The sequence below is a fragment of the Saimiri boliviensis genome, chromosome 5, assembly GCF_048565385.1.
Source record: "Saimiri boliviensis isolate mSaiBol1 chromosome 5, mSaiBol1.pri, whole genome shotgun sequence".
In the NCBI taxonomy this organism is placed as follows: Eukaryota; Metazoa; Chordata; class Mammalia; order Primates; family Cebidae; genus Saimiri; species Saimiri boliviensis.
The window spans coordinates 36,396,341-36,418,919 of NC_133453.1; the positions used below are offsets into that span (position 1 = coordinate 36,396,341).

Sequence of the window (22,579 nt, forward strand, 5' to 3'; positions counted from 1 at the left end):
ACAGGAATTCAGCTGGGATGCGGCTTTTCCCCCAGGTGGGGAGAAGACAGTGGCATTTCTTATCACTCTTGTTCTCCTTCTCTCAAATGAGAAATTTCCAGGGGACCAGCAGGAAGAGAAAAAAGAAAAAAATTAATAACAATATACTTTCAAGAGTCAGGCCCTAGAAAAAGTTGAACTATTCTGAGAATAAAAATGAAAATGCTCAGTGACATTCCCTTTTGAGATCTGGTTGTCTGCTGAAAATGCAGGTTCCAACTGTGAGGCAGTTGGGTGAATTTGGGGGTCCTCTGTCTCTCTCAGAGTGCTTTTCTGCTGTGACTGCTGGGGTGTTGAACTCCAGGGGTTCATGTAGAGTAATCACTGCAGAATAAAGACTGCCCTGTTATTCTTTCCTCTGCCTTTTCAGGAGCAGGCTTTCCCCGAGCTTAAAGCTTTCATAGTAATTATCATTTTAGTTCTCCAGCTATTCACCCACTCCTTCAATCAGGAAACTTTTTCCCCCTCTTTTCTTTGCCTACTGTTTTTGCATTACATTTTTACCTTTACATTAGCAAGAGGAAGAGCCTGAGCAGAGTCACAGCTGGGTTTTTTCTGGAGTAGAATCCCAACGCAGTTTCTTTAGTAAAACACCACCAATACCTTGGAAATGGCCAACTCCAGGAATCCAGGAAGTTGTTTCACCATGGGAGGCATTTTTGAAAAAAGAAAAAGACAGGGAATCTTGGAGGGTGGCGGGAACACACACAGTGGCTGGACAATGCCTTTCCTTCTGTGTGAAACCCAGGCCCTTTGGGAACTGGCTTTGGAGTGTGATGTGGTTTCTGAAGCAACACTTTTACAGTCAGACTCACCAAATTAAAGAGACCTTGCAAGGAGAGAGGAGGAGGCTGAGCTTCCTACAGCACGTTGTAAGGAGCCATTCCTCAGAACCTGTGTCAGGGTCTCTTTGCAACTTTCTCTGACAGCTTTTTTAAGCCATATGATTCTCCTCCAACTCCTTTCTTATGAAAATTATCTGAGAAGGGTTGGCACAGGATCATAGCTTTTTCACCTGGATCCCACTGCGCCAAATGTTCAACTGGGAGCTCTGATGTGTGCCCAAGTTTGAAATTCCAGTTGGAAGTCCTTGGGTTTGTCAGACAACCAGGAAATATTCCAAGGCCAGATTTCAAAGTAAAATCCTCTCCACTTCCTTCTTGACAGTGTGTTGGAGACTCGGAGAGCATAGCTGTACCCTGAGAGTTCAGGATTTTTTTTGGCAGGCCTGACTCTTAGCTCCTACAGAAATGAAATAAACAGAGAAATATTGAGGGGTTTATGTAAAAATACCTCCTCATAATGATGTTTTGCACTTATATAATTGTTTGCACTGTTAAAAACATTTTCATGTTTACTTTGATACTCATAGTAAATGTGAGGTCAGTAATACAGGTAGTTTGGGCTCCCATTTATGGGTGAGGAAACTGAGATTGAGGTCTTTATCTTCTCAAGAACAGATAGCTTAAAAAGATGGAACTATAAATGAGATTTTTTTTGCCTTAAATCCTGGTGTTTCCTCCTTTTTTAATGCTGCTTCATACAGTTACATTAAATTGACAAAGGAGAGTCAAAGGAGAATGTAAGTCTAATTTAAATGTCTTTAAAAAAATTTTTTTTGAAAATACCTTCTTAGTTCTTAAAACCAAAAGATACTCAGAATGAGATTATCGGGTTCCATCCCCTCCCCCAAGTGTTAGGTAAGACCTTTAAATCATTCAAGACAGCTAAGAACATCTATTTTTAAATACCCCAAGAGAAGGAGATTCTTCAACCCCTATGGGTAACTTTTCCTGATGTTTAACATTTCTCAAAGCCAGGAAATTCTCTCTTGTGTTCTAAATCCCTAATGCTGCAGTCTGAACTGGCTTCCTCCCGGTCGGTCTTCGTGGAGATGCTGAACAGCTGGCTGCCTTCCTCAATGTGAGAGCCTTTCAAAGAGAAGGGGAAGACTGTTAAGTCATTCCTCCGCCTGCTCTTCCACAGGTTCAGTAATCCCCACTCCTTTCCCTATTTCTCATAGGTCTCATTTTCCAGCCCTTTAATCGTCTCTCTGCCTTCACCCACATAACTCAAAGTTTCTGTTGAGATATTGGGCTGGAGAGAAGAGGGCCTTTGTTCTTGGGGTGGGGGATTCTGGAAAAGCGGGGAAAACATCAAACATCATTAGACCAGCACCCACTCCCCACCCTAAGTGCTGATGATGTCCCTGCACTGGCACTCAGAAATCTGACATTCTTGAGGAATTGAATGGATAATTACTTAGTGAATTAAATGCCAAAATGCCTCCTGAATAGCAACAGGGTATTTGGCAAAAAGCTTCTCAAATATCTTTATTTCTATCCAGTGTACCCACTTCTTTAGACTGCAAAAGTCGCTAAAACTATTTGAAGAACTCTTTGAAAATGACTCACTGGATAATTTTTGGGGGTGGAAGATTCCAGAACACCATTAGTTAGTTAACATTTCCCATATTTCTGACATCTTTACTATAATACAAAACGAGTCCACTAAGGCACAGGATTTATATGGCTCCATGATTTTTCTCCTGCATGTTATATTTGGCCATTGACTTACTATGTAATTCTTATAAAAATCACATAATGAATAGGACCAAGACATCAAGAAGCTTTAAATAAAAGAACAAAAACTGTGGGATAACTCTGAACTTGAGACCATTTCATGTTCTTGCTGAATGCCTTGAGAAATAGCTACAGGTGTTCCTTGAACAAGGTCAGAGTGTCACATGGAGGATGTGGTGATAGAAATGAATCTATTCAAGGTAGCACCTAAGCACACTGAGCATCTGTTACACATCAAGTGTTAGCTGTGTGAGCAGCAGGTCTAGGGGTCTTTAGCTCAGCGACTGTCAACAGCCAGATAACAACCATGAGAGGGCTCAGGTTGGCACCTTTATGACAACTTCAGTCAATAAGCTAAAGCCTGAACACGGTTGGCACAGTGTTTGACGGAGGACTGAAGAAAAGCAAATGCACTGCAGAAGGTCTAAAGCTTCCTGGTCAGAATCATCCCAGCTGGCCTCATTAGTTGGTGGTAATTTACATCAACATGCCCCTCCCAAAGACGTTTTACTTATTTGTTTAGCCAAATAGGTTTACTGAAAGCAATTTGAAAAGAGGAAATAACATGTGCTACACATAATTTTATTGTTTCTGGTGAAAAGTGATTGATACGGAAGGTAAGATGGAGGTTTTAAAAATACCAATTCACAAGACCTATTCACAAGGTCATCCCAGTGACCTTTCTCTCAGCAGGAAACAACTACCCACTTTGTTTATCTTCTTCATTAGGACCAAACCACCCTCTTCAAACACTGTCATCCCTTTTCTACTGGTTCTTTGGTGCCTCCCACGGGGGTTCAATAAAAAGTAAAACCCTGAGGTTGCTATAAACAACTTGAAATTTGATTCCCCACTCCTGCCTAAGAATAACTATGGGGAACCAGATTGTGAGAACTCGGCCTCCTGAATTCTTCCAGACTTCAACCCTTTTATATGGCTAAAGGGCCCTGGTACTTTACAGAGCGCAAGGCTGTTTCCAACTCAGCATTGAGGATGATCTGAAGACGGACAAGGCTCACCTGCCACATGGCATACAAGTGAAGCCAAAACCTGGCAGAGATGCAGAAGCACAATCACAAGAGGGGATTGTCTGTCCACTGTGGTCCATTGCAAAAGTCTTTGATGTTGGCTGGACATTAGATAACCTGGGAATTTACAAAAATAATGCATGCCTGGACAACATCCCCTGAAAATGATCAAGATTTCCTTGAAGCCAAGGTTGAGACTCACTAATTGGACAATCAGTATCAAGGGGATTCTTTAAGGTGGCTCCAAAATTTGGGATTTGTAGGCAGAGCCCTTATGCACTGAGAGATCTTGAGAAATAACTAGGCTCTTTCCCTATTTGTCCTTTGTTCTTCTCATTATATGCCATCTCCCTCCCTCCATCCTTTTGCCCTCTCTCCCTCTCTCCTTTCCCCCCTCCTTCCCTTCTTCCTTCCTTCCTTCCTCCCTCCCTCCCTCCCTCTCTTCCTCATTCCTCCCTCCCTCCCCCCTCCCTCCTTCCCTCCCTTCCTTCCTTCTTTCCTTCCTTCCTCTTTTTCTTCTTCCTTTGCCTCCAGGAGAGGCATCCCCAAACTTTTTACACAGGGGGCCAGTTCACTGTCCCTCAGACCGTTGGAGGGCCGCCACATACTGTGCTCCTCTCACTGACCACCAATGAAAGAGGTGCCCTTTCCTGAAGTGCGGTGGGGGGCCGGATAAATGGCCTCAGGGGGCCGCATGCAGCCCACGGGCCGTAGTTTGGGGACACCTGCTCCAGGACATGAAGGAAGGTTGAGCAGTGTTTGGTGGGGTAAGTCTATGTGGCAAGCAGTACCATCTCCAGGTCACAAAGTTTGAATAAATCTGCTTCAGGGTCTAGGTGGCTGGATAAACAGGTTCTCAGGTAGCAATACCGGGTTTCAATACCCAGCCCAATGTCACTGTTCCTTGGATGCTTTCCGCAACTCCCTCAGTTAGAATTCATCTCCCTTTCCTCCAGCCTCCTATCTATAACACATGGGCTTTGCTTTTATTCTGGAAGTTATGTTCTCTTCTGATTCTCTGTACATGTCCATGTGGTGAGGTGAACCGAGGCTTCTAACCTCCATTTCTTCCCCTCTCCTCCTTAGATCTGATTTGGGCCAAGACACTAAGTCAGGCAGGGAAGAAACATGGTAATTAGTGAAAAGTGACTAGAAAGAATCCAAATGTATCAGGTAGATTATATGTGTAGTCCTCAAAAAGAATAATGGCAAAAATCTTTAATATTACAAACCTGTAAGTTAAAATATTCAGCTCTAAGACAGAGGGAAATGTCTCAATCATGTTGACATTCCCAGGACTCAAGGCATTGAACAGCACAAAGTAAAAATCATGACTTCAGTGAGGGTTAAGAGGTCAAGTCCAGGGTCTGGCTGCTCATGTTTGAATCATGGTTTAACTATCCTAACAAACACAGTGACATGCTCAATTTACTTGACTTTTCTAAGCCTCATCTTCCTCTGTATTAAAGGATCTAGAAAGAATTCCATAGAGTTGTGAAAACAAAATGAGGCACTCCATGTAAAGTTCTTAGCACACTGCCTGGCACAAGTAAAGGCTTACTGTTTGCTATTATTATTAAAATATCTGTACGAATGAGCATGTGTCAGCCTTAGCCATGCCTTTTTTCCTCTGCACACCTCAACCAGCTCTCCCAGCCAGTATGAATGGAAATAGCATTACCTTCTGAGCATCAACTGCCTTGCAACAGCTGCCTTTCTGTTCTCAGACTGTCCCTTGTCATTGGGAGATGCCTTTACCTCAATCAGCTTCTTTGGTCCTGAACCACTTCCACTTACAGCCATTGCTTATGGTTTCATCATTTAAGGGTGTATTCATTTTTTTAATCTGGATTCACCTGAATAAAAATCCTGCAGCATGGAGAAGGGAGTGCATAGAGTGGCCTGCTCTGGATCACACATGCCCTTGGCACAACCCTGGCTGTCAGACTGGCTTAGAAGTCCTGACATATGACACCACATCTTCCATTATCTCTCACTTCCTGTAGCACTGAGTCTATTCCCACTACACTGTGGTCATTTAGATAAATATCTGCTGGATACCCTCAGGCTGCTGTGGGCAGTTTTGATGATTTAGAAGGGATGGTACTAAGCCATCTGATTGGGAACGAGGCAATCCTAAGTCAGCTGATTGGGGGAAAGTTGGTCCTAAACCATATAACCGTCCAGAAATTTCCTTTAAATTATGCATGTATTTTCTGACTTCTTGGGAGAGACCTGATGTGGTCTTTCCCATCTAAAGGCAAGAAACAGGTAAGAATATAGTGGGGTTTTATTTCTTCTTTTCTTTTCTATATCTGTGATCAAAGCAAGAACAATATCCCTGAAGTTCAGGGCTCATGGGTTCTGGACTTAAGAATCAAATCTTTCTTTGTAATTTTCTTCTTCAGGCAGTTCCAGGGGAAAATCATTTATTCTTGGTACAAGCCAAAAACCTGTTTGGGGTTGACCCGCTTAATTCTCCCTGAGTTAAACTGCAAGTGAATAAAGAGGCTTTTCAAGCAGATCCATGATACATGAAGAAACCACGGCTCATTAAAGAAAAAGAAGTCCATGACAAGATTCCCTCCTGCCATCCTTTTGTAAAAACCTCATTTTAAAGATAAAAAAGTGACTTTTCAGTGAAACTTCACCCTACTTGGGTGTAAAGGGTACAGAACATTTTGGATAGCAAACATTTTAAAATCCAGCGTCTTGAACACAAATACAATCTCTTATTTTTCCTTTCTGGTGTAATAGTGCTTCTGAAATCTCTTTTACTGGGGTGAAGAAAGAGGGTAGAGAAGAAAATAAAAATCCTGTTTGTTATCACTAGAACACCATAGGAATTCATTTGTCTCCTTCAAATTTACATACAGCTTCCACTTAGCGATACCCGCTTTCTTTCTTCATGGTAGCTTTTATTTAATCCTATCGCCTTGCTGTTAGTATATACAAGGCTATGACCAGAAATTCCAAATCTTTTTTTTTTAACGTTAGACATTAGAGTTATTTAGGGCTGTTTACATGTGTTTCTAGAATATTTACTCTAAAAAAAATGACAAGAGAGTTCCCCCTCAGTGAGACCCTGGCCTAAATATACATGCTTTATTTGTATAGCAAGAGGATAACATTAAACATGGAAGCTTTCAATTTATGGCACTGAATGATGATCTACACAGGGCATCCTTCAAAGGCTGCAACTAAGGACCCACCTAGCTTGTCAGCAACACAAGCCCGATTGAGATCTTCTGGCTCATTCATGCTTATGCCTGAAAATTTCTTTTAGATTATATCCTTGGAGCTTGTGTAGATCAGTTTACTTTTCATAAGTGCTAGTTTGAGTGCCTACAAAAAATAAAAGTTTAAAAAACCCCACAAAAACCCATCGACTCTTCTTTTCTGGGTTCCTTAGTTTCAAAAGTGCATCATACAAAGCATAGCAGCAATCATTTTTCAGGAAGCATTCCCACAAAATGCTTGAAAGGACCAGTTGTGATTACATCAACATCTCCACCAAGATCTCTTTGCCTTCTTCTACCATGAAGCACTTTTTGTCTGCACTGAGACCAAAAAAAAAAATTTTTTTAATTAAAAAGACAGCCTCCTTTTTTTTTCTTGATTTCTTGTGGTGTGGGGCATTTCCAAACTTTCATTCAAAAAAGAAAAAAATGCAACATCATGAGCAACTTGCACTCCTGAGACCATCTTCTCTGAAGCAGTCGCAGGACAAGAGAGCTGAGCATCCTCCTCAGTGCTGTGAATCAAATCTTACCGTGAAAGAATTCTGTGAGCCCTCCATGGTAATTGACCTTCTCCCTCCATGCCTGTCTGTTATGTAGCTTTCCTATCCCAAGAATTTAGCCCCTCTCATGCATGACTGTAAGGTGACTGCTGTCCTTCCAGTCATCTTGATCTTTCACACAAGAAAAAAGGAAGAGGGTAGGTAGCAAGCAAAGGCAACTGAATCTGTCATTTCTTGTCCGAAAGCAACAGTTTTCCAGAGAGCCTTCCCGCCCAGGGGATTCACACTACTCATTGGCCTGAGTTGAAGCACATGGTCTCCGGTAGCCCTGAGGAAGCCCAGGAAATCAGGTTTGTTTAGTTGGGATATTGTCCATCTGAGCAAAAGCAGGCTGCTCTGCATTGGGGGCAAAAAAGGGGAGAATGGATCCTGGAGGCCATGGCAGTGTTTACATCAGTCTACGTCACAGCGTCATTGTAAGGATTACATGAGACATTTATGTAGAGTGCCTAATGCATCCAAAGAGCTTGGTAACAGGTCACTTCACAACATGACCTTGATGGGGCCACACCCCTCATGTGGCCATGAGTGTGGATGTTCAGGAAGAAAACCAAATCCACACTGATGGATTCCACAGGGGACTATGGCGCTTTCTGTCAACACTCTTGACCTGTATTCTGAGGCCCAAGGAGCCTCATGTTCAGGGTGATTAAGCCTCTCTCCCTGAGGCCACTCCCACGGGTGTGGAAACAGTGGGTCTGCCAAGACCTGGGCTGGTTTCAGAGTCCCGCATCATCCTCTGGGCTCACCTACATCTGAATATAATAATATGTTGATAAAATACCTTGCCAAGCTCCACAGCGTTCCCTGCCACATGGTCTTATTACACTTCTGCTTCGTAATTAATATTGAAAGAACATAAGCCCTCTGGACCTGTTGTTAGCATCTGGAGTGGCTGTCACAGAAGGGACATCACGTTTGATTTCTAGGCCCAGCCCCACATGCTGGCAGGGGCCCAGAGCCTTCGTTCACTGTGGCGATTCAACCTCCTCCAATTTCTTATCAAGCAAATGTGTGTGTGTGAGGTGCTGGGTTTTTTCGCTCTCGATGGTGAGTTGTAGGATAGAAACCCTGTGACCGAAGAGTGGGGAGGGGGAAGAGACTTGCAAGAAGAGAATAACCTGGGAAAGACATGAATCTAGAATCTCATACACTGGGAAGAAAAATGTAGCCCTACTGGTATTCCCATGCTATGCATACTGAGTAGGACATATTCACAGTATCTTATGGCTTACATTTCTGAAATACTCTGGAAACAGCAGAAAAATACACATGTATACATATGGTGGGGGAGGGCTCTATTTCTGGCATAAATCTTATGTCATTGGAACATAAATCAACCTTCTAGGATTAGAACCTATAATTCAAGCATGAAGCTACCAACCCCATACTCCAAATTTGACTAGATACTACCTGCCCCTAGGAAGACAGAAAAGGCTTGAAGTCTCTTGCATTTAACCACAGCTTTCTGTCCTTCCAAAACCCCCAAGAGAGTCACAATCTAGTTAGTCACTTCAAATGACAGTGAAACCCTGCCACAGCTGATGGAAACCAAGCCACGTCCTCTGTAGACCCAGCTCTGTGGCATCCTGTGCAGGAGGAAGGGTGGGGTGATGTAACAACTCACAGCTTTGAGAAAACTTCAAATCTTTTATACCCTCCAGTGGAGTATCTGGTGGAAGCCAGTTATTCAGGTGCCAGAAACGGCTCTGTGGGTAGCAGGAAAGAAAGCAATCTAGAGGCAGGGAAGGCATCAGAAATGGTTGACACCACACGTTATTAGTCTAGGCTATTCTTGTATCAAGTGACAGAAACTGTATTCAAACTGATCTTAAGCAAGTTTAAATAAATAAATAAATAGAATTTTAAAAGGGATCTGTTACCCTTGTAACTGGAAACTACAACGAAAGTTTCAAACGCCTTAGGCAGCTGGGGCCATGGGCTCAAATGGATTTGTTTTTCTCTCCATCTCTTGGCTCTGCTAACCCCTACCTAGCCTATTGTCAGCTGAGCTGTCTCACCAGATAGACACCAGTAACTTGAATTTACATTTTCTCTGGCTTAGCAGCTGCATGGAGAGAAAGTGTATGTTATCTATGGTTTTTAAAAAATGCTGTGTAACGACCACAAAATCTCAATAGTACAGGAAGGATTTATTTCAACAATTCAAAGGTTGACTGTAGGGAGGCTCTGCTTCCTTCTCAGGCAGCCAGAGTAGCTTTGTTCCATGTGTGTTCTTTCTTGGGCCCACGATGAAGGAACAAAGCTCCCCTGAGGAAGCTTTTCTGAAGTCAAAAGCAGAGGTATACATCCCAAAGCATGAGAGTATTTGAAGCTCTGTCTTGCTTATATTATGTTTACTAATATCTCATTGACCAAGATAAGCCATGCAGCCCAGTCCAAAGTCAAGGGGCAAAGGGATAGGTCTTACATTTTAATTGGAAGAACTGCAAAGTTATAGGGCAAAGGGTGTGGCTAGGAGGCAGAGTAAAGAGCTGGGACTAACCAATCAACCACAGAAGACATCTCTTTTCTGGAGTCCAGCTGTCAATCTCCACTAACATGCAAATGGGCCTTGGTTGAGTAACATGCCCATCCTTGAACTGATCTCTAGGATGCAAATGGGGAACTGAACTGCCAGCCTGACTGATCCAGTGTATTCTATGGAAGTGGTGTTAATGGTGGGCAACAGGCATTAGAACTGATAGCTCCTGGGGACCACATGGAGGGCAGGAAGAGCTCTCCAGAGAAATAAGAATAAGGGACATGAAAAAGCAGACATTGTGGATAAAAGCCATAGCTGCCACTGTTCACAACAAGAAAAACAGTGTCTGAACAATCACAAGCAAATGGGTCTTTACTCCTTGAGTCTCCTGGAAATGTCTCTGAAGTGCAGGGGTGGGGGGATAGAGGGGGAGCAGAACAGGCAGGGGAGGTATATGCTTATGATTCCCTGTCATGAGTTCTACTAGTACCATTTTCAGGGTGTCCACATTTATGTATTCATGTTTATGCCTACAAGCATGTACATGCGTACATGTATGTTAGCATGATCTCACTTTAGCTCAATTTTTCAGCCATTCTGAGCCTTAGTTTCTTTATTCACAAAATGGGAATGCAAATACACATTGTGCTAAAATAATGATTCTAAGTATAGAGTTAATATTTTCTGTGGTTGTCTTTATTACTATGGGTGCATAACAAATTATCCCAAAATGTAGTGGCTTAAAACATTGGAAACATTTTTTTGTTGTTGTTTTGGTTTGGTTTGGTTTGGTTTGGGTTTTTTTGCTAACAAATCTGCAATTTGGGCCTGGTAGTTATAGCTCATCTCAGTTCCAGGAAGTGTCAGCTCAAAGGCATCTGAAGGCTCACTCGGAGGAAGACAGCAGAAAGCAGACTGCCTTTTATGATCTATCCCTGAAAATCTGTAACATCACCTCTGTTGCAGTCTATTCATCAAGATGGTCACAAAAGCCCACATACATTCAACGGAAGAGACAAAATTGCAAGAGTACACAGGATTGGAAATATTGCTGTGGCCATTTTTGGAAAATACAATCTGCCATATTCACTTTCCCCTTCCTGCTCTGATCCGAGTATGAATAGAACATGGGATTTGAAGCCATTCAGGTGAAAGTTAAAATTAATGTTCTATTATTAACTATGTTACTTCAGCTCAGCTTTTCAGCCTTTCTGAGCCTTAGTTTCTTTATCCACAAAATGGGAATGCAAATACACATTATGATGTAGATTTTTCACAGTCACAAAAATTAAAAGAAATTATTTTGACAAAGATCCTAACCCAGTAGAGCACAGTAATATTTCCTATCCTCGCCCATATGCCTTCAAGGGTATTCTTGAGTTATTTATGATGGTTGGAGTTATGGCCACAAATTCTCCTTGAACACTGAGGCATAGAATGTAACCCCTGCTATGAGTGAGTCCAGAACTGGAATCTGACCATTAGCATACAGGACCCAATGCCCTATAGATCCATAGAGCTTTGAAGTTAAGTCTGTAGATTGTCACCTAATTAATAAGTGCTGAAGGGACACACAAAATGCTGGGAACTAAGTTTAGGTTAGTACTAACTTGAATATAAAAGTTAGCTTAAAATTGACAATGGTTCTGTGCTTCCCAAAATAATGTGTAAAATAATGTGAAAATGTAGACACAAGAAAGAAGCAGTTAATCTGAATAGTGTCATGATCTAAAAAGTGTTCTTACTTTCTAATCCTTCTGTTTGATATGTGTAAGTTAGTATGAAAAATCTGTCTGTTGGATGAAAATCATCTATATGGGGGCTATGCTACAGCTCGCTGACAAGGAACCTTTCTTTTGACACTTCTCAAATTATTTTTTTCTCAGAAGACACAGTTTTCTTTCATGAGAGATAAAATCTTATCACCAATTCCTCCCAATCCACTTTCCACTTTTAATTTAAAAATATACTTTTCCAGGAATGGGTAACTTTTCCAGGAATGGGCATCAATGTGCATTCTTCATTGATGCAGTTAACTAGGACTCTGGAAAGCCCACAATCCAGGAATCATCAACTCTTTTCCTGGGCCTCCTTTCTTCCAAACTAAAGCTCCCCAGTAATGGTTTCTACCTGATTCATTTGGGCCTAAAGAACTTCAATGGAAGATGGGGTTTGCCTGGGGTCATCTTAAGAACTTGGTTAAGAACCTGCAAATAGATTCTCCAGGCCACTCTGGGAAACTACACACACAAACAAACCTGGTGTCTTCAAGGTCCTTTAGTTTGGGATCTACCTAGAATAAACTCAAACTCCAAGGGCTAATCAACACTCAAATTGAGGGTAAGAAATGTTGAGAGTAAATGAAAAGGAATTTGCTTTCTTAAATGTTTTTCTAGACAGGCCCCCTAGCAGGACAGCAAAGCCCCATTGGGAAGGCTGGCTAGCTGTGAAATGACATACATGCAGAAGAATTGTCTTCCAGATATACCTCAACAACTAATTTGTCTCCCGGAGCATGAAATTTAATTACCCATATTGGACATACTTGCATAATCACATATTTTTATTGCACAAAATCGTTCAGTCTTTTAAAATGTAAGGACACAATCCTGTTTATAGAAATGTCTTTGATATTGGAGATTTGCACAAGTAAACACTTTGTGTGAATAACTATTTTCCAGTACAATTCTCATTCACTGCCTTTTGATATTGTTGAACATTCACTTGCACTCATATTTTGTTGTTATGTTGACAAAAGGGGACTGAGAAGCTTTTATTAAACCCTTGTGATATTAAGTCCTGCTATCAAATTCACCCTAAGCTTCTGCTAATCCCCTTCCTTCTTGCTTCTCATAGTACATAAATCCTCCTCCACCTCTGAGCAAGATCATACCCTTCTCCAGAACTTTTCAATCTCACTCCTACTTCTCTTGAAACGAGGTGACCAGAAGTGGACATGAGACTCCCCACAAGGACAGAGGCACATTACCTCTTCAAGGGAAGCCAATTAACTATGAAATAACCAGCAATATTTTTAGCACTCTTCTCACTTTTATAAAACAGATTTGAGATGTCACATTTACTTGGCTAATGGCTATTGTTCCTAGGAAAATCTGAAGTTAGCCTAAAAATGGCTTGTCATGACTATCAGGGCAGAGATAGGAGAATTACTCCACTAGGAAGCCATGGTGTCCATTTGAAGTTTGTTTTCTAAGGCCCTTTGTGAAATCCTAGCTGGAAATAAGAGGAGAGACATACACAGGATATAGAAGCACAAGCATGGTGCTAGGTGTTGGGTATGTAGAGAAAAAAACAAATGGTCCAGGGAATGGGACAATAGAAGGGGTATAAATTTCTAATATTTTTGCAGAGCTTAATATATGCCAGGGATTATTTGCAAGGGCTAGGCATGAGCTAGCTCATAATCATCCCAACAGCCTTAAAAAGTGGGAACCATTTTCATAATCGTTTTAGAGAGGAGATAGAACCTTGGAGAGATTTTCTGAAGCTCTCTAAGCCAGTAGTCTTAATTGTAACACTTTTCACATCATTACACCTTTTGTTTTAAATACGTTTTCTTACCTAATCCCCAAAACAATTCTACGGAGAAAGTACTCCTTTTAGAGATAGAAACCAAGTCCCAGAGAGGTTAAATAACTTCCTTGAGCTCACACAGCTCTCCAGTGGAAGAGATGAGGTCCAAATCTAGTTCTGTGTGATGTATCAAATAGCCTTTCTTGGCATAGAACTAAGGGTGGCCGCTGTCCTAGCTCTCCCCTACCTCCGTCAGACCCAGCATGAATTTTGGGTCACCGACTTGCCCAAGGAAGTATGTGAAGTCCTGAGGTGTCACTAGATTTTCCATCTTTCTCAGTTTCTTTGCTTTCTGTCTTTGGACTTATTTAGAGCTTAACTGGCTCATGCCTTTGGCGTTTTAATCACCACCCTGCATTCATGGGAAGCTCAAATTAGTTTGTCAGTTCTTAGGGAAAGCTGAGTTTGTAAGCAATCACTAAGTCCAGCAATAGTATGCTACCAACAATCAATAAAAAACAGAAAAGCCAGAAGGCAACTAGAATGTAATCATCTGCAGGTGGTGAGGGACACTTCCACCCTCACCTATTTCTTGAGATTTCTAACTGGTTACCGTTCACACGAAAGTCACTGCATCCCTTAAGTGTAGTAAATGTTGACCCTCAGATGTCAGGAAATAGAGAGGGAAGTCTCCTTTGATAAGTGCTTACCACATAAGACACTGATATGTGCAGCTTTACATAAGTTACTGCCCATGACTTCCAAAGCCAATGATGAATAATCAACATTATGTCATGTTGTCCATATAGAGTGTATCACTGAGCCAGTGTTGGAACCCAGGGCTGTGTAAGTCCTAAACCTGTTTCTTTCTAGAACTGTGCTCCTGAATAAAGTCAATGGCACAGTCCACTGGCTCCCTTTTCTACTTGGTCTTTTGGGGGCAGTTATCTATGTAAATAGCAGCTAGAAATTCACTATTTCCATACTACCTTGAGGATTTTCCATAATGAGAAATGAGACAAGAACAAAAGCCCCATCCGTTACTAAGCATTTCTTTAGATTTCTGTTGTCATGGAGAATACAGTTATCAGCCTTTGTTTGCTGTGGCTGCAACTAAATTTCCCAAACCTGTTAAGTGAAGTCCGTGTATGACTGGTGCAGTGACCAGCAGAACAAAAAGCTACAAATTATCTCTATAGAACATTAATCGAAGGTCTCTGTGCTATAGAATCCTTTTCTCAATTAGAGAGCTGTCTAGGGAGTAATGTTCTCTCTAAAAATCATGATATACACAGCTCTATAAATCGATGAGAGACGTGTGACCATTAAACTTAATTGATACTGAATTTAGAGGAATGCATTTCAATCATGTTGCCATTTTATTTGAAAATTAGTTTCTGGCATTACCTCTTTCCTTCTCTCGACACGTAGGGACATGCCGCACTCTGGAGTGAGCTATCCAGGAACCACAGAGACGCCACTCTGATTGCAAAGGACTCAGCACAGGGCAAACACACCAAAGATATTTCAAGGTGCTGTAAACAAGTAGACATAAAACAGGAAATAAAAACTGATTTCAAGTAAAATCAGCAACAACTTGGTTTTATATAGTACCCCATATGTTCCACAGGAATAATACCCCATGGAGCTTTATAGTGAAACAAGGTTGAAACAAAACCAAAAAAAAGCCTGCTCCAAGTTAAAATAATCAACTTCTTGAATATGTTCTCAGGCTTGAGTAGGTGCAGTTCTTTTCTTGAGATTACTGTCAGCAATAGTGCTGGGGAGCTGCTGTTTTCTGTAAATGGCTCTGGATAGAAGCCATGCTGAAAGGAAAGAGCAAAGACAGCTTCTGGCTAGAATGTTTGGAGTGTATGTGTGTGTGAGAGAGCATGTATGTGTGAGCATGTGTACGTGTGAGCATGTGTGTGTATGTGTGTGTGTGTTCGTATGTGAACTGCAGGAAACCCTCCTCAAATGTGATTGATTTATCTAATCTAGAACTAGCATTGAAGCACTGTGACAAAGTAATAAAAGAAATCCAGAATTGATTCCATCTAAAGAGCCCAAATTCACGTACCCTGTCACTGTGTTCTAAATGCAGTCATGGAAGAAAAAAAACTGGAAGAAATAAACTTTCTTTTTTGAGGCAGAGTCTCGCTTTGTCTCCCAGGCTGGAGTGCAATGGCACAATTTTCAGAACACTGCAACCTCTGCCTCCCAGGTTCGAGCGATTCTCCTGTCTCAGCCTCCTGACTAGCTGGGATTACAGGCATGCATCATCACATTCAGCTAATTTCTGTATTTTTAGTAGAGATGGGGTTTCATCATGTGGCCTGGCTAGTCTAGAACTCCTGATCTTGTGATCCACACCCACCTCAGCTTCCCAAAGTGCTGGGCTTATAGGCATGAGCCACCTCGCCAGGCCAGAAGCTTCTTTTTTGTTGTTTTGTTTATTTATTTATTTATTTATTTATTTTAGAAAACAAGAAACTGATGAGAAATATATTTTGCACAAAACCTTCCAGAAATATATTATATGTGTAGTAATTTTTTTCTGAATAGGCAATACTTATCCATTTCCATGAAGTTCTTTCTAGATACATAGATTATTTTCCTATCTGTTCTTTGCTATCAAGCAACTCTATCTTATCCGTATCAGTTCTTAATGGTGTAAAACTATGCTTTCTTCAAATCTATTTCCTTGAGAAATAAAACACAGAAGTACAAATAACTGACTTTCCCCCCTAAGTTTGTCTAATTTCCTTTATCTCTTTCTCTGAAACCATGTACATCAAAGAATATATTACATTTTATGTCTAAGAACAAACTTATAATGGGGAACATTTGCCATGAAAATGATCCTTGTCTATTCACTTAGAATGTCTACACCCAGAACCATATCCAAATACATTAACTGCTTGGTAAATATCTGAAATACCCAGTTGAATATGCCACAATAAAATAAATTTGCTTATTCACTTCCCGAAACATTATTAAATTTTTGACTGTCTCATATTATTTTCTTTTTAAAATAGAGATCATAGAACATAATTTGTGATAGCATAATATTTTATGGTTTTTAAGTTAAGCAGTGGGTAGGTAGAATTTTAGAGACACAGGAAGTTGTATATTAGAAGTACTGTAACAACCTCCATTTCAGCAAGAAAGATGTATGTGCATTCATTTTGTTTTTCAACCAACATGCAAGATCATTGCTAGAAAATGTACAAATATAAAACAAATTAGTTATAACCTTTACTGTATTACTAAGAGCTCACAGTCTAAGATAAATTGAATACAAAAACAAATGACCATTTTTTCCCCAATGTGGAATGTGGTATTTGACATAAGAAAGATGCAAAATGTTATGAGAGGTCAAAGAAGATCAAGGTCACATCTGTTTTCTGGGGTTTGGGGCAATCAGGAAAACAGGAAAGTCTGGTGGGTGGGGGAGCGGAGCTGGCATCTGGAGGAATTTGAAACCTCTGCTACTTGTCGCTAAACCAGATATTAAACATGGCCCCACTCCCAGCCAGATTAACATAGATCTGAATGATACGTGGGCTTCTTATAAACAAGAAAATTGATTCAAATTGAGGCACCTGATTGGGAGAAAGTGTGATCAGAGAATGTTGCCCAGGTCAATCTGGCTGGAGAGTAGAAAATGTAGAGGGAAAATAATTGAGAAAGACATTCAAGATGCCCAAATTGCTCTGATAAGGAGGCATTTCTTTTAGTACATGAGTTGGGGTGTGATTTTGTGCAGGTGAGTTTGTTTGTTTGTTTGCAGACAAAAATTTGATTCTCTTAAGTTGTAAAGGGCCTTATTGGAAATTGACTTGGTCACTCAGAGAATCAAAAAGACTGAGAAACAGGCTTGGACAGTGAGCAATCAAAGATGCTGAGAACACAGCTGATTGTGCCGCAGGAATTGTCTGATCAGAATCCCCTACAACGACCTCCCCAGTAGGCACTGCTGGTTTCCTGACTCCATGGCTGCCACTGTTCCAGACACGGGTTATAGACCCACTTCCCCCACTACAGCGAATGTTAAATGGTTCCTTGCTTTCCGTGCTCCAGGAACAGAGTTCTGAATGGACTATCTGATCTGCTAAGCCTAGGTCATGTGCCCTCCGCTGGCTGCCAGGGCTCTTGGAGAACAATTATCTGGCCTCCTCTACTCCTGCAGTGGGTGCCCCCAAATTAGAAAGGGAATTTAGATAAATACCAAAAGAAGAGAAATTAAAAAGGTCATTGGGCATTGTAGTTAGGAGGTCATCCATGCCCTGGAATGCTTTATAAATTTCATTTACATAAATATTCAAAACGTAATACACATTTACTGAAATACACAATGTGCAGCTGTAATTATTTGCTATGCAAATTCACACTTTGAGAATTTGATGCTTTATTTGAGGAAGACTATTCACTCTTTCAGGTTAACATGAAGCCAAAAATATCTAATGATTTTATGTGTGACTAGGTCTGAGTTTTAAATGAGAATTACTTGTTGGATAATACTATATCCAGATAGGACCGTAAGAGTTTATGCAAAACTCTACTCTGTGTTCAGGCTATTCTACATATAAAGTGCCTACGAAGGAAAACCTTGTTTTAAAATATCCCCAAAGCTGACTCCACAATCTCCCTTGTCATTCATTTAGCCATTCGAGTAGAGTTAAGCATACTTTGTGGCTATAAATTTGAGTCTTAAGAGAGACAAGCAAAACTTTGTTAATACTTCCTAATTTGAATAGAAAGTAAATCTGATGGCAAGAGAAAACTCACAATTATGTTCAGAAAATTTACAACATAAACATCTTGGCAATTGCCAATATTTAAAGGTTATGTCCATCATGCTGGAAAATGGCATAAAGTTTTCACCCTTTTCAAGTAATTGGGCATCATACTGATGGGGAAAATTGTGCATGTCAGTGATGCCTGCACTGATGTAGGGAAATTGACAGACACTGTTTAAAGGAAGCCAAAGTTTTTGTGCATCAACATGTCATGCTGGGAATAATTATACAACTGTTTTGTTACCTCAGCATTGTGCCATATATTATAATATCCACTGATTCTGCCAGAGTTCTTTTGTTTGTTTTGCAAAGTGCAGCCATTTTGGGAAATACATATTTGTAAAATGATTGATGCTAATACACTTTATAAATGAGGCCTAAAGCTCAGTAATACTGATAAACATTGTCCTTACTGCAGAGGGTACATTTAGAAATGGCCCTCACTCTATATTCATTAGATTTAGCATCATCAACATGAAAAGACAGGTTAATAGGTCAAGAAACAACCTCAGGAGGTCAACCAGTGTTTGCTGCAACCATCAGGTAAGCCTGCATTCAAGCCATCTATCCACATGAGAATCATCAATAAATCCTTTAGCATCCACAGTGTTTGTGCGTGCGTGTGTGTGTGTGTGTGTGTGTGTGTATGTCTGAGTAGTGTATATGTACAGACAGCTGGTTCAAGATCTCTTCAATAATACCTGCTCAAGTAGCTTGTTATTATTTACATAGCATTTCGTATTTGCAGAGGGATTTTCCAACACTTAATAATTCTCACAGCATTAGTGTAAGGTAGGGCAGTCCCTGTTCTTCCACACACAAAGGCACAATGAAGAGGCTTGAAGAGGTCTGCCAACTAGTGACTGAATACGGATTAGTCTCTACAGTTCTTGACCCTGAATTATTTACACATCTACTTGTTAAAAAAAAAAAAAAAGTTGACCTTTCACTCTGGGTATTATCTTAGACTATTAGGTTGTTACAAATCTAGTGGGACCAGGGGACTGGGCAGGGGAGAAATAAAATTAGACTTCTCAAGTCTAAGGCATATATTTACCAAGAGATTTGACTCCCAGACAATTCCTATGCCAGAGTGGTCACACCACTTTGCAACCCTTGCTGGGCTCGTTCCCTCAGGGTCCTGGGGAAGAAAGCCTAGTAATGGAGTCAGAGTGCATGGAGCTCCTCCCCTTGAGGTAAGAGGAGAAAATATGTGAGTATATTTTGACAAGCTGGAGCAGGAATAATACAATATGTTCACAGTTAAAAAGATAATTTACTGTAATAAATAAAGACCTTTCTGACTTTTGTCATCAACGTTAACTAATACTGCAGGTTTTAGTTGTATTTATTGAGCCTACACAGGTGCATTGCAGGGCTGGGGATGTTAGTCCACATTGTAATAATTATGGCCAGGCAATCCAGATGGAATGAGAACCGGATGCCTCTTATTCTTAAAACTTGCTTTACATGTCCCTTTGGAACTGACAAATTGCTCAGGTGAAAGTCATCCCCTGCCAGGTTTCTGCAATTTTCCAAGCTTCATGCAACTTTTCATTTTCTTGTTTCTTGTCATGAACATAGAAAAAGAGCCACCTAATACCTTTGGGATGGTATTTGCAGTTTGGCTGCAAAGTGGAAGTACCGAACAAGTCTGGAGAGGATTGCCTTTTACAACAAGATTTCAGAATTTTTCAGCTGCTTTGCAACTAGCTGACAAATGATGACATGGGGTGATTTCTACCACAAACGGGAAGCACTTTAGTTCCATGGGTGTTTTAAAACTCTATGCCCACTGTGGATACTTAACCAAGAGGTGGCCAGCACATGGGTAAAACCCTAAAGGTGTCATACCACAGGAGCAAGGAGTAAAAACATAGTCACAAATTAGAAGTGCTGGGCTGAGAAGATAAATCAAGTAATCTCGATATGGGTAAGCAAAAGATCTCAGGGATGTAACAGGCCATTCATTGCTCCATTTTGAAGTTGCCATTTTCCTCCTTAGAAAGTGAACTAAGTATACTTGTAAGTAGGGGTGTCTGTGAGAAGAAAACAGTCATGTGGGTGGGTAGAGGCCCACGCATCATCACATGGCGTGACACCTTGGTAGGAGGGATCCAGGCACTGGAGTCCCATTGCAAGAAATGCTCAGGCATTCATTCATTTCCTTGGTAATCAGATCAAGGGGGAAACTGGCCCATCTAGCCCAAATGCCCGTGACATTTATTTCTACAGTAAAGCAAATGTTAAGTTTACTAACAAGAGTATCAAAGATTCTTGTTGGGCATCAGTGAACCTTTTTCAAAAGGGGTCTGAATTAGTTAGAAAGAATGTTTGGTACAAGTAACAGAAAACCTAATGAAGAGTGGATTGACCAAATAAAGGTCTGTTTTCCTCATGTAACCACAAGTCTGGTGGTGGCAGATGACCGAGGCAATTACTCCCCACATCATCTAAACAGACTCTGTCCATCTTCAGCATAGGGCCATTTTGTCCTCAGGTTTAGTGCTTGATAATTACAAGATGGCTGCTGTGCCTTTAACCAACATGTCTCCTTGTAAAGCAAGGAAGGTGGGCAGAGGGAGCACCTACCATATCCGTCCCCTTTACCCAGAAGCCAATGCCTTCAAATTCTCAAAGTCTCCCAGCAGACTTGTGCTTACATCTCATTGAACCTAGCGGACCATGTGGCCACTACAAGCAGGTGGGGCTAATTTTACTAAACCAAAATATTCCTCCCCCAAATGTTGAGGGTTGTTAAATTAAAGACACTGAAAACTCCAGGGAACACTCTGCCTCAGGCTGTATTTGCCTAATGGCGGGACATAAATCCTTCTTTACTAGAGATGGCACTTGCTTATCAGCCCAGAGAAGGCACCAGCCAGCGCCAGAGTAACCGGGAACAGATTTTGCCATCTTTCCCATTTTCTTGCTTTTTAAAAGACTGGAAGCTCTCTTATTTGTCTTGTCCCTATGTAGGATTGACGGTTCTTTATTAAAATACAAGCAAGATCTCTAAGCCACTACCTTGAGAGAGAAACACTTTTGAACTGAGGCCTCTTCCTTGTGATAGGTACATCATGTGTTAATAAATTTCTGCTTGCTGGGTACAATGACTCACACCTGTAATCCCAGCATTTTGGGAGGCTAAGAAGGGAGGACTGCTTAAGTCCAGGAGTTTGAGACTAGCCTAGGCAACTTAGGGAGAGTCTATCTCTACAAAAAATTTAAAAATTAACCAGTTATGGTGGCACATGCCTTGGGCCCCAGATACTTGGGAGGCTGCAGTGGGAGAATCACTTGAGCTCGGGATGTCAAGACCACAATGAGCTATGATCACACCACTGCACTCTAGCATAGGTGACGGGAGTGAGACTTTCAAAAAACAAACAAACAAACAAAACAAAAACACACCCACAAAATCTTCCACTTATTTCTCTTTGGTTAGTCTAAATTGTTTTAAGGAAAGTATATCAATTAAGAAACTAAAAAGGAAAAGGAAAGAAACTCTGTTTTCTCCTCTTACTATCCACTATAGTAAAGGCGGGCAAGGGAGGAGGCTGAGAATGGATTTGAGGCTGGTAAACCAGCTAACAGGCATCTTATCTAAGGAGGCTAAAAAAAAAAAAAAAGTTCAGAGATTTCTTCATGCATTCATTCAACCAATATTTCTGCACTCACCATTTGTATCAATCATAAATAGCTTCTGATTGCTGCATATTTTCTTTTCAAATGTCTTATTGCTTCACTCCACTTCTTGTGAATGTTCATCATGCTTTACCTGGCCAGTAAGAGCTGGACTTAAGAGGCTAGATCCTAAATTCTTTTCTCACTCAATATTGTCTTTCTACATTGCCCTATTCAGGCATAAGCCTTCAATTACCAGCTTTTAGGAGATAATTTATAAATGTACATTTCCAAAATATATCCTATCTTTGGGCTTTAGACTTAAGAAATAAGCTGCTGATGTGACATTACTAGGACATTTCCAAGGCAACTCAAATCTAACAGCTATATAAATGAACTCATGATCTTCCCTTCTCACCTCCCTCAAACCTTGTCCTTTTTTTTTTTTTTTTTTTGAGATGGAGTCTCGCTCTGTTGCTCAGGCTGGAGTGCAGTGGCATGATATTGGCTCATTGCAACTTCTGCCTCCTGGGTTCAAGCAATTCTCCTGCCTCAGCCTCCCAAGTAGCTGGGATTACAGGCATGTGCCACCACACTCAGCTAATTTTTGTATTTTTTAGTAGAGATGGAGGTTCACCAAGTTGGCCAGGCTGGTGATCTGCCCACCTCGGCCTCCCAAA

General features: G+C 40.9%; 1 pseudogene; it reads right to left on the reverse strand.

Annotated features, from left to right (window-relative positions):
• Nucleotides 1-6,327: 6,327 nt before the first annotated feature.
• On the reverse strand, nt 6,328-7,991 carry LOC141584454 (destrin pseudogene; annotated as a pseudogene).
• Nucleotides 7,992-22,579: the final 14,588 nt, after the last annotated feature.